General features: G+C 47.8%; 1 non-coding gene across 1 annotated transcript; it reads left to right on the top strand.

Annotated features, from left to right (window-relative positions):
• Window positions 1–10,524: 10,524 nt before the first annotated feature.
• On the top strand, window positions 10,525–10,624 carry LOC129027115 (small nucleolar RNA U13). Its single transcript, XR_008498203.1, has one exon. It is a non-coding gene; the product is annotated as a small nucleolar RNA U13 (small nucleolar RNA).
• The last annotated feature ends 385 nt before the right edge of the window (window positions 10,625–11,009 follow it).

Genomic DNA, 11,009 nt, shown 5'->3' with positions numbered 1-11,009 from the left:
CATCAGCGCGTCGTGCGTCTCACTCCCAACAAATATATTTAGGTTTTTTATTCCAGTTTCACTTGTTCTATGGCATATTTAGAGCCAAGGGGATCTATGATTTTTTTATTCCCATAGGCTGAGTGTGGGGACTCACATTAAACACACACACACAACACAGAAATACTGCACACCACATTGGACTCTTATACACAAAACACACAATACACACAGACACATACCACACACGTACCATACTGCACACATTTATACACACACAATACACATAGGCACCACACACCACACCACACACTTATACACACAACACACACGTACATAGACATACACACATACAACACACACACATACACAGAGACACAGCACACACATATACACAGCACACACTTATACATATACACACACCCACATATACACAGCACACACATACCATACTACACACATTTATACACACACCACACACACACCCACATATACAACCCATACCACACACACACCCCCACATATATACAGAGACACAGCACACACACACCCACATGTACACAGCACACACACACCATACCACTTACATATATACACACACCACACACATATGCACCCCCACATATACAGAGGCATACCACACATATACCCCCACATATACACAGAGACACAGCACACACACACACCATACCACACACATTTATACATACATAACACAAACACACCACACATACCACATCACACACATAGGTATATATTTAAGAAAAAAAATTTGTTTTGTAGTGAAATGCTCATTTTTGTCAGTCTAGGTTTTATTTATTCTCGAATTTATTTTTGTGTGTTTTGCACAGGTCTTCTGACCAAGGTGCCCTCTGGATTGAACAGGTCAGCAGTGGAACAATCTGTATGTTCAGAGAGCTTCCACTTAAAAATCTTATTTGACCTTCTATTTAAATACTAACTTTTGGTTTAATTTCCTTGAGAAACTCAGAAAACATCACATTTTAATTTTTATGTGGTAGTTTTCCCCAAGTTGAATTTTGTTTTTATGGACTCAATAAAAAATACAACTCGTTCTGAAAGGAAAATTTTTTCCCCAAACTTAGAACCTAAGAAATGTTTTAAGATCGTCACCTGGAAATTCTGAAGTTTGAATCTTTTAAAAACATTTTTAAAAACATTTTATACACCCTAATTCAATAATTGACTTATTTGATAATTCTTTTCTCTAACTAGATTCTGTTGCCTTTGCCTCAGGGAAGAAAGCTGTGGTTGGTAAAAGGAACTGATTCTAGATCTGTAAGGAGTGAATATGTGGTGTCAGGGTTCTCTGTGGCTCCACTATAGACAGGTACTTATGTGCAGGCACACATAAATGCACACACACAAGCACACGCACAACTATGTGCCATGCTCACACACATGTGCAGACATGCACACAAACACACGTATGTGCCATGCCCACACACATGTGCAGACATGCACACACAAGCAAACGCACACCTATGTGCCATGCTCACACACATGCAGACACACATGTCACATGTGCATACATGCACGTCACACAGACACATGCACGCATACATATGTACAATTAAATGGCACCAAAAATGGAAACTAATTTTCAATTATTGCAACATTGTTTTTGAAACTTTGTGCTGATGAGATAGGCAATCCCAGGGAGCAGGAATGAGAACAGAGAGGCTCCCACAGAGGCCTGGGAAGCTGGCAGAAGTCTGTGCTACTGATCTATGAAGTGTCAGCTGTGGCCCTGGGGCTGGCCCTCTGGGACCTGGGAGCATGAGCATCACTGGTGAGAATGGTCTGCTGAGATCACAGGAGAGAAGGCTCTTTTGGCACCTCGGGGTAGGGATGCTGGGGCAACGAGCACCCTGCACTCTGGGCTGGATGTCTGCTGTGCAAGCCCACTGTTGCCACAGCCATGCCAGGTGACAGGCCACCCACACACAGTGGCTTATGAGACAGCTATCTGCTGTCATGCTAGAGGTGAAGTTCTGACTAGAGAAAGTAGCAGGCATGAACACGGGGTTGGGGTCCCACCAAACAGACAGGATCTAGGAGGGTCCTGGGCAGGTGCCTGGGGCTGCTGGGCCTGCGCAGGGCAAGAAGGGGTGGAACAACAGGAATTGCGTCCATGCTGCTCACTCAGAGAAGGGCCCCACGGGCTTGGCAGGACAGGGTGGCCACTGTCAGGTCCGTCCAGCCACGGCAGCTGTGCAGAACCAACGGCATCTGAGCATGGCAGAGACAGACCCATGAGAGCGTTTAGATGAAAAGCACATGGGCATGATGTGGCGTCGGCCTCACCACAGCATCCCCCAGGTGGAAGAGTTAGGTTAGTTGAGGCTGCAGGTTCTCTCCTTATTCTTTCTATTTAGATAATGCAATGGTGGCAGATGCTGCTGCCTGATAAATTGGTGGGAAGAGTGTCTGACTGGCTCTGCCTGGGAGTGTGATGCTCACTGCACCGTCCGGGCCTCAGCCATGACCCCACCTCCCCGCATCTGCTCACACCTGGACACGAGCGTCCCCACACACAGGAGGCCAGTTTCCCACTCTCAACTGCTCCCACTCCTCATCAGATCTTCGTTCACTCCCCATCCTGTATCCCCATTTTTAAGGATTTTTATTTGATATTCTGTGTAACAGCAGTACTGAAAATCATGTTACCTGACACCATATTTAATATTTATTTACAGCCAGCAAAGCGACATCTCAGTCTATCTCCTTTCATATTAAGCAATAAGTGTATGGAACTGGAAAGCTGGATGATTTTGTAAGTCAATTTGAAAAGTCACCTTGCAACTCTCCAGAAATAACATGCTAGCAAGTATTCCTGTGCACTATAACTCTCTGGAAATAACACATTAGCACATATTCCTGTGCACTATATCTCTCTGGAAATAACACACTAGCACATATTCCTGTGCACTGTAACTCTCTAGAAATGACACGATAGCACGTATTCCTGTGCACTGCAACTCTCTGGAAATAACACGATAGCACGTATTCCTGTGCACTGTAACTCCCTGGAAGTAACACGATAGCACGTATTCCTGTGCACTGTAACTCTCTGGAAATAACACGATAGCACGTACTCCTGTGCACTATAACTCTACGGAAATAACATGATAGCATGTATTCCTGTGCACTATATTTCTATGGAAATAACACACTAGCGTGTATTCCTGTGCACTATAACTCTCTGGAAATAACACGCTAGCACATATTCCTGTGCACTATAACTATGGAAATAACACACTAGCATGTATTCCTGTGCACTATAAGTCTCTGGAAATAACACGATAGCACGTATTCCTGTGCACTATAACTATGGAAATAACACGATAGCATGTATTCCTGTGCACTATAACTACAGAAATAACATGCTAGCACATATTCCTGTGCACTATAACTCTCTGGAAGTAACACGCTAGCACATATTCCTGTGCACTTCAACTCTCTGGAAATAGCATGATAGCACGTATTCCTGTGCACTGTAACTCTCTGGAAATAACATGATAGCACGTATTCCTGTGCACTGTAACTCTCTGGAAATAACATGCTAGCACGTATTCCTGTGCACTATAACTATGGAAATAACACGATAGCACTTATTCCTGTGCACTATAACTCTGGAAATAACACGCTAGCACGTATTCCTGTGCACTATTACTCTCTGGAAATAACACGCTAGCACGTATTCCTGTGCACTATAACTGCGGAAATAACACGCTAGCATGTATTCCTGTGCACTATAAGTCTCTGGAAATAACACGATAGCACGTATTCCTGTGCACTATAACTACAGAAATAACATGATAGCACGTATTCCTGTGCACTATAACTACGGAAATAACACGCTAGCACGTATTCCTGTGCACTATAACTCTCTGGAAATAACACGCTAGCACATATTCCTGTGCACTATAACTACAGAAATAACACGATAGCACGTATTCCTGTGCTCTGTAACTCTCTGGAAATAACACCCTAGTACAGATTCCTGTGCACTATAACTACGGAAATAACATGATAACACGTATTCCTGTGCACTCTAACTCCCTGGAAATAACACGCTAGTACGTATTCCTGTGCACTATAACTACGGAAATAACACGATAGCACGTATTCCTGTGCACTCTAACTCTCTGGAAATAACACGATAGCACGTATTCCTGTGCACTGTAACTGACTTCAAACAGAAGTTATTGTATGAAACTCCAAAACACTTGCTGGTTGTTCCTGGCCCAGCGAGCCCTGGCTCAGGGGCAATAGCTCCATGTACTGGAGCCTCATTTGGAGCCGAGGTGGCCTCTGGAGAGCCTCACCCCAGCCCTGCCAGCATCACCACCAAGTGGGCACAGTACCTGGACTTCTGAAGGCCGTCCCCCGTTCCTATAAAGCCTGCAGCTTCAGGGTGGTGGGGACTTGGTGAACTCGGAATTCCAGGAGCCTGGGCTCACGGCTGCCCTTCTTTGGCTGTGCAGGGAGGTCCTTGGTCAGAAGAAATGCTGTGTGGACCCCATGGTGGGGTGGGGCTTTCTGAGTCAGGGATGGCAGTTTTGGCCACAGCGTGGCACACAGGGAAGGCAAATCCATGCCCCCGAGTTCTGTTCCACTCAGGACAAAAAAGCTCCCCAGGGAGCTGCCGCTCCCCTGATGGAAGCCGTGGATGTGACCACCTGCCCCAGGCAGCTGGCCGACCCCAGGGGAATGGTGCCACCTCGGAGCTTTGTGCTAGCCTCTGCTGCTGGCTGATGGCACTCAGTGGTGGTTGTAGCCGGTTAGCCTTGGTGGGTGGAGTCCGTGATGCTGAGTCCAGGGTCACTGCCTGAAGTTCTGACCACTGGGGGGATTTTACCTCCCCACTGCCCTCAGCGATGTCCTGGGCAGGGGCTGTGGTGCTGCTGCCCCCCCACTTCTGGGCGACACCTGCACATGGCATAGAACCATCTGGAAAACTGGCCCGAGTCTAGTTGTCTTCTGTCAGCTGATCTAGGGAATTTTCCATGAGGCCACAGGTGCAGGAGAGAGACGGCCGTGTGGCAGGAGTGGAGGCCAGGGACGTTCCTTCTTCACTCGTGCCTTCAGGGCTTACACCAAACCACGTACACACCACTTCCATTTGGTGATGGAATACAGCTGTGCACACCTGAGCATGTCATATATAAGCATGTTGTGTATGAGTGTGTGCTATGAGTGTGTCATGCATAAGCGTGTCACGTATGAGCATGTCCAGTATAAGCATGTGCTATAGTGTGTCATGTATGAGCATGTGCTATGAGTGTGTCATGTATGAGCATGTCATGTATGAGCCTGTGCCATAACAAGGTGCTAACCTGTCGCGGTGTTTCCCCGCAGATCACTGTGAGGAGCCCCTGGTGTCCACCCTACCCTCGTCGTCCTTCAGCAGCTCCTCCGAGCTGTCCAGCAGCCACAATCCCAGCTTCGCCAGACTGAACCGGAGAGACGGTATGTCCACTTCCCATCTCTTACTGATTCATGGTGGAGCTCACACAGTTTCAAGGATCAGCATCTCTTTTGTTAAGGGGTCATGAGTAAATTACCCAATGCGCAGAAAATAAAATTCTGAGTATTATTCAAACAGGTTTGTAGGAATGTTTCTGTTAGAAATGTATGGCGTGTAAATGTTCTATCCACAGACCAAGGTCGGCAGTGGGGGTTTCTCTCTGCACCGGGCCATGGAGGGGATTGGGCAGGACAGGGTGTGGGTGGCATGTACCTGTGCACTGAGTATGCCCATTTCCACATGAAAATGCGCACAGGACATGGCATATACCAGGTTCTATTTATCTTGGAAAACGTATTTTCTATCACACATATTCAATTTTATGGGTATACAAGCTGTGAGTATCAAGTTATTCTTCTTTAAGTCGAACAGAACTGGAAGCCGTGTCATTTCCATCGCGGCTGTGGCCAATTCCATGAAATGCTGAGGATTTAAAACAACTGAGATTCATTCCCTTGCAGTTCTGGGTGTCAAAGTCTGCAGTGGGGCTCATGGCACTAAGGTCAAGCTGTGGGCAGGGCTGGGTCCTTCTGGAGGTGCCCGGGAGCCTCTGTTTCCTCCTTCCCATGCCTGGAGGCACCTGTTCCTTGGCTTATGGTTCCTTCCCCATCTTCAAACCAGCAATGGCCACAGAGTTTTGTCTCTACCCATCCCTCTAGCCCTGACTCTTCTGTCTTCCTCTCTCTCATTTAAAGATGTGTGGGTCAGATGACACTACCTCCTTCCCCTGGATACCAGGATAGTGTCCGGGTCAGATGACGCTGCCCCCTTCCCCCTGGATACCAGGATAGTGTCTGGGTCAGATGACACTGCCCTCTCCTTCCTGGATACCAGGATAGTGTCCGGGTCAGATGACACTGCCCCCTCCCTCCTGGATACCAAAATAGTGTCCTGGTCAGATGACACTGCCCCTCCCTCCTGGATACCAGGATAGTGTCCGGGTCAGATGACTGGCAGCCTTCATGCCTTGTTGCCACACAAGGTAGCCCTGACCCTGCTTCTGGGGGCAGATGTGGCATCTTCCGTGGGCCAGTGCTCTGCCCCCCACTGAGAGCTGGAAGCGTGGGCTTAAAAGATGCTTGCCAATTAAAAACAAAGCGAAATAAATGTCTTCTTTCTCTCAAGAGTGCGAATGTGAAGCCGTATTTGTGGCCCTCTGGGCTCATTTTATTCCCATAGTCAAGGCTTCTTCTCTGGGAGTGTGCTGAGCGGTGTGTGCCCCTGCTTAAAGACAAATGCACAAATCTGAGCCCCAAGTTGCTCTGGAGAAAGAAAGGGGTAAAAAACTTACAGAGACAGGGACGAGAGTGCTGCAGTTCTTGCAATGCAAAATGCAAGAGAGAGCATTTGTGCACACATTCCAGGGAGATCCAGCTGGCCCGGCGCTGCTCACATGGGGGGTGCCTGTGCAACCTGGGCCAAGTAGGGAGGACCCCAGTGCTGCAAGAGGAGGACCCAGGACCCTAAGGCCATGAAGGGAGGACCCTCAGGCCATGTGGGGACTATCCTAGGGCTGCATTCCACGTTCACTCTCCTGTTTCCTTCTCATCTGTGTGGAGCTGGTACTCAACACTGGACCACATTTACTGCAGTGAATACTGGGTGACACAAAAAGATATAATTTATACACAATGATTTGGTATTTTACTCTTTTAATATAGGCACACTGGTAGATAAATGATGATGTTTCCAAAGTGCTTATTACTGTACAGATGTGCCACACATGTGATGACACCTTGTCATTTGATATTTTAAAATTACAACTTAAAAATTATTTCACTATATAAGGGGGCCTTGGTGAAGAGGTGGCATGCACTGTGTGAACACAGAAGTCTCTGGCATTCATGTTGGATACCAGGTAGGAACGGGAGTCCCGGGTTCCCATGAGAAGTATCTCGCCGTGGGTCGTGGCTGCGTGCTGGGGTTGGCCTCCCACTGTGACTGCCTCATGGGACAGGTGGTCAGGGATCCCACGGCTTCCCCCACACAAAAGGTTCTCAGCAGAAGCAGGGGCCTCCCTGGACTCAGGCTGGGATCCCAGCAGGTAGACTCGGGCTGGGACAGCAGCAGGAGCCTCCGTGGACTCCTGCTGTCCTGGAGCCTCTGCTTCCCCTCCACTCACAGGTGTCCTGGCCTCGGTTCATCATGGGCCCCATCTGATGTTTCGTCCCAGGGAGCTGCCCCCACAGGACTGGGCCCCTTAAAGGACAGCATCCAGGGAGGCCGAGCTCCTCTGTGAGCCCCACGCCCAGGACCCCTTGCCCTGCAGTGGTGCTCCCCAGCCCTCCCCCATCCCCCACACCCTTGCTGTTGCCTCCTCACCACTCCCTCTGGCAGCCCTGGCAGCCCCACCTCCACACCTGTGCCCGCCCCGCCTTCACACCTGAGCCCGCCCTGCCTTCACACCTGAGCCCGCCCTGCCTTCACACCTGAGCCTGGCCCACAGGATCACAGCCACAATGCTGACCTGGTGCCATTCTCTGCTCAGAACGCACTCAAAGGAGCTATTCCGTGCATGCTTAATTTGGCAGTCTTTCTTTTACTTCAAATGAGATTTATTTGAGCCATATTACATCTGAATTTCTAATATCTGTCTCTAAGTGGATTAGCTTTATCCCTGAACCCAAAGCGAGATGCAATTACAGCCGTGTTCTACGGCCAACTGGGCTTATCCACACTGTCACAGCAAATAAAAGGGATATTTTTGTGCCACTAAAACACAACAAAAGGAGAAATAGTTTAGGAAAATACAGTGTTCATTCTTATTTGAGTCCTAAATATTGTACTTATTTAGGAGAAACACAATTTTTTTTTGTAAATAAGAAAAATCTATGCTTCAATCAATTACTCTCAAAGTTTTCACGGCTTATACAATGAAAGGGGATAACATATTGAAATCACTAAGTTTATCCTCCGTGCTTCTGTGTAAATTTAAGAACAGGTACTTGTCTGGGCTCGTCACTGGCCCGGCAAGGTCATCAGACCGAGTGGTTCAAGGATCAGGGTCCGCCTCAGCAGAAATCATTTTAAGTCTCTATTTTCCCAGAGCTCATAACGAAGCAAGATATCAACCTCAATGAATTTTATTTGCATGTTAATTAAGTTTAAACCAGCCCATTTTAATTATCTCTTACTTGTTAATTCATCGTTTTTGATTGGGCTTTATTCTATTTTTCTCCCTCCTGATAGCCTGCAGCCCTCATGAAAGAATTGCAAATTGGGAGTGAGTTATCGGAGGCCGCAGGGCGTTCTGGGGTTTTCACATTTCTCGTTGGGTTGGGATCTTGCTGTGAATGATGGCTGTGTGACAGATCTGGGCAGGAACGAGGACACCAGTAAAACATAAATTACTCTGCGTCAGGAGCACCAAGAAACATTAGATTTCCACAGCCATGCCGGGGCCTCACAGTGAGAGAAGGAACAGGCAGAAAGCCTGCAATGCTCCAAGCACAGCATCTCCCTTGTGGTTGGAATCTGCTCCAACATCCAAGCGGGTGCCTAGAACCTCGAGTGGCACCAACTTAGACCATGCTGCTTCCTGGAAACACAGATCTATGATTGAGTTTAAATACAAAGTGGGCACAATAACAGACTAACAACAAAACTAATAGTAACATAGAAATATAATAAAATATTGTAATACAAGTTATGTGAATGTGGTTTCTCTCTCTCTGAAAATATCTCATTGTATGGCAGGCCCCTTCTTGAGATGCTCACATGCCCACCTCATGAGAGAGGTGAGTGACACACGCTGAGCCGTGGGCCACATGACACCTTTCCCTCTGCGGTGGACCCCGGTCCCTGGCACCCTCTGCAGCCATGGGTCATGTGACACCTTTCCCTCTGCAGGGGCCTAGGTCCTCCCACTCTCACACTTTCTGCAGCCATAGGCCATGTGGCACCTTTCCCTCTGTCCTGCCCTGGGTCTTCATGCCCTCTGCAGCCATGGGCCATGTGACACCTTTCCCTCTGTGGTAGTCCCAGGTCCTCATGCCATGATGGTGTTTGTGGTCCGGCCTCAGCAGCAGGCAGTGTCCATGACTAATGGGCAGGTCGCCCAGATGGCTGAATATGCTGGATGAGGGGATTATTCACATTGGGGCCAACTTCACCAGGCTCCTTAGAGCAGGGCATGATTTAAACTCGTGAAACATTTATTCCTGAAGTTGCCGTTGACCTCAGGCGGCTGAAACTGCAGAGAGCAAAACCTAGGATGAGGGTACCGCTGTGGACCACTCCTGTGTCTGCGTCTCCAGGGCAGGGCAGGGGTTCACGATGTGAAGGTGGCTCTGCCCGGGTCACAGAGGGCAGGCAGCGGCAGTGCAGGGCAGGGGTTCACGATGTGAGGGTGGCTGTGCCCAGACACAGAGGGCAGGCGGTGTCGGTGCAGGGCAGGGATTCATGATGTGAGGGTGGCTGTGCCCGGGTCACAGAGGGCAGGCGGCGGTGGTGCAGGGCACTTCACTGTCCCCAGGGGAGAGGAGAGAAGCTCTCAGGCCCTCCCTCACCCGGAACGCTGCTCTGGTGGGCTTTGAAGCCACCACGCTATCAGCAAAGAGACTTGCTCAGTTTCCTTGGTAGAGGGAATTCAGTGGCCCATGAGAGACTTCATAGCTAAAGAAGAATCGTAACAGGCAGCCAGTGTCAGTGATAACTCCAGCAATGCTACAACGGCACAGCTGACAAACAGGGAGGACACCAGGTGACAACAGAAGCTAACATTGGCATCATCAAGGCATGCCAGGGATCGATACCCAACATCAGAAGCCGGGGGTGCCAGAAGGGATTCTCACCTACGGGCTTCAGGGAAGATGTTTCTTCCTGGCACCTTGACTTTGGACTCCTGGCACCTTGACTTTGGACTCCTGGCTTCTACATCTAACAGACATGCACTTCTCCTGTTTCGAGCCATCCAGTTTGGTGCTTTGTTATGAAGCCTAGATAATTAATATGACCCTGAAGGAAGAAAAATACAGCAGCAAAAAAATACGATCCTTTTTAGCTCATAAGCATGATGATCGGGCACTCATGCACACATGTGAGATGTGTCACCCTCCAACCCTGTTACGTTAGCACATTATCCACCTGACATGAACTTAAAGAAAATGAATAAATACTCATTGATGGTTAAAGTGGTTCTGATGTGATTCTAAACATCTGTTGGGATGATATTTAAGACAGCTGTGTTAGGTATTGGGAACGCAATATAGAACCAAAATGGAGAAAATGTTTATATGTTGTAATCAAACTGGTCACGTGATGATGTCACTAGCCTGTGATTTTATATATTCTATACTATATATATTATTTATATATAATTTATATGTATATAGATTGTAATATCTAGAGTGATCACTCTAAGAAGATGAAAGAAAAACACAGATATAAAAATGAGCCAAAAAGTAATGTTAAAAATTGCTTCTTGCCATAGAATGTAGAAAAAAAAGAGAAATGAAAAGCAGAACAAAAAAATAAA

The sequence above is a fragment of the Pongo pygmaeus genome, chromosome 22 (assembly GCF_028885625.2).
Source record: "Pongo pygmaeus isolate AG05252 chromosome 22, NHGRI_mPonPyg2-v2.0_pri, whole genome shotgun sequence".
NCBI classification, from domain to species: Eukaryota; Metazoa; Chordata; class Mammalia; order Primates; family Hominidae; genus Pongo; species Pongo pygmaeus.
This window is presented reverse-complemented; position numbering and strand designations above follow the sequence as displayed.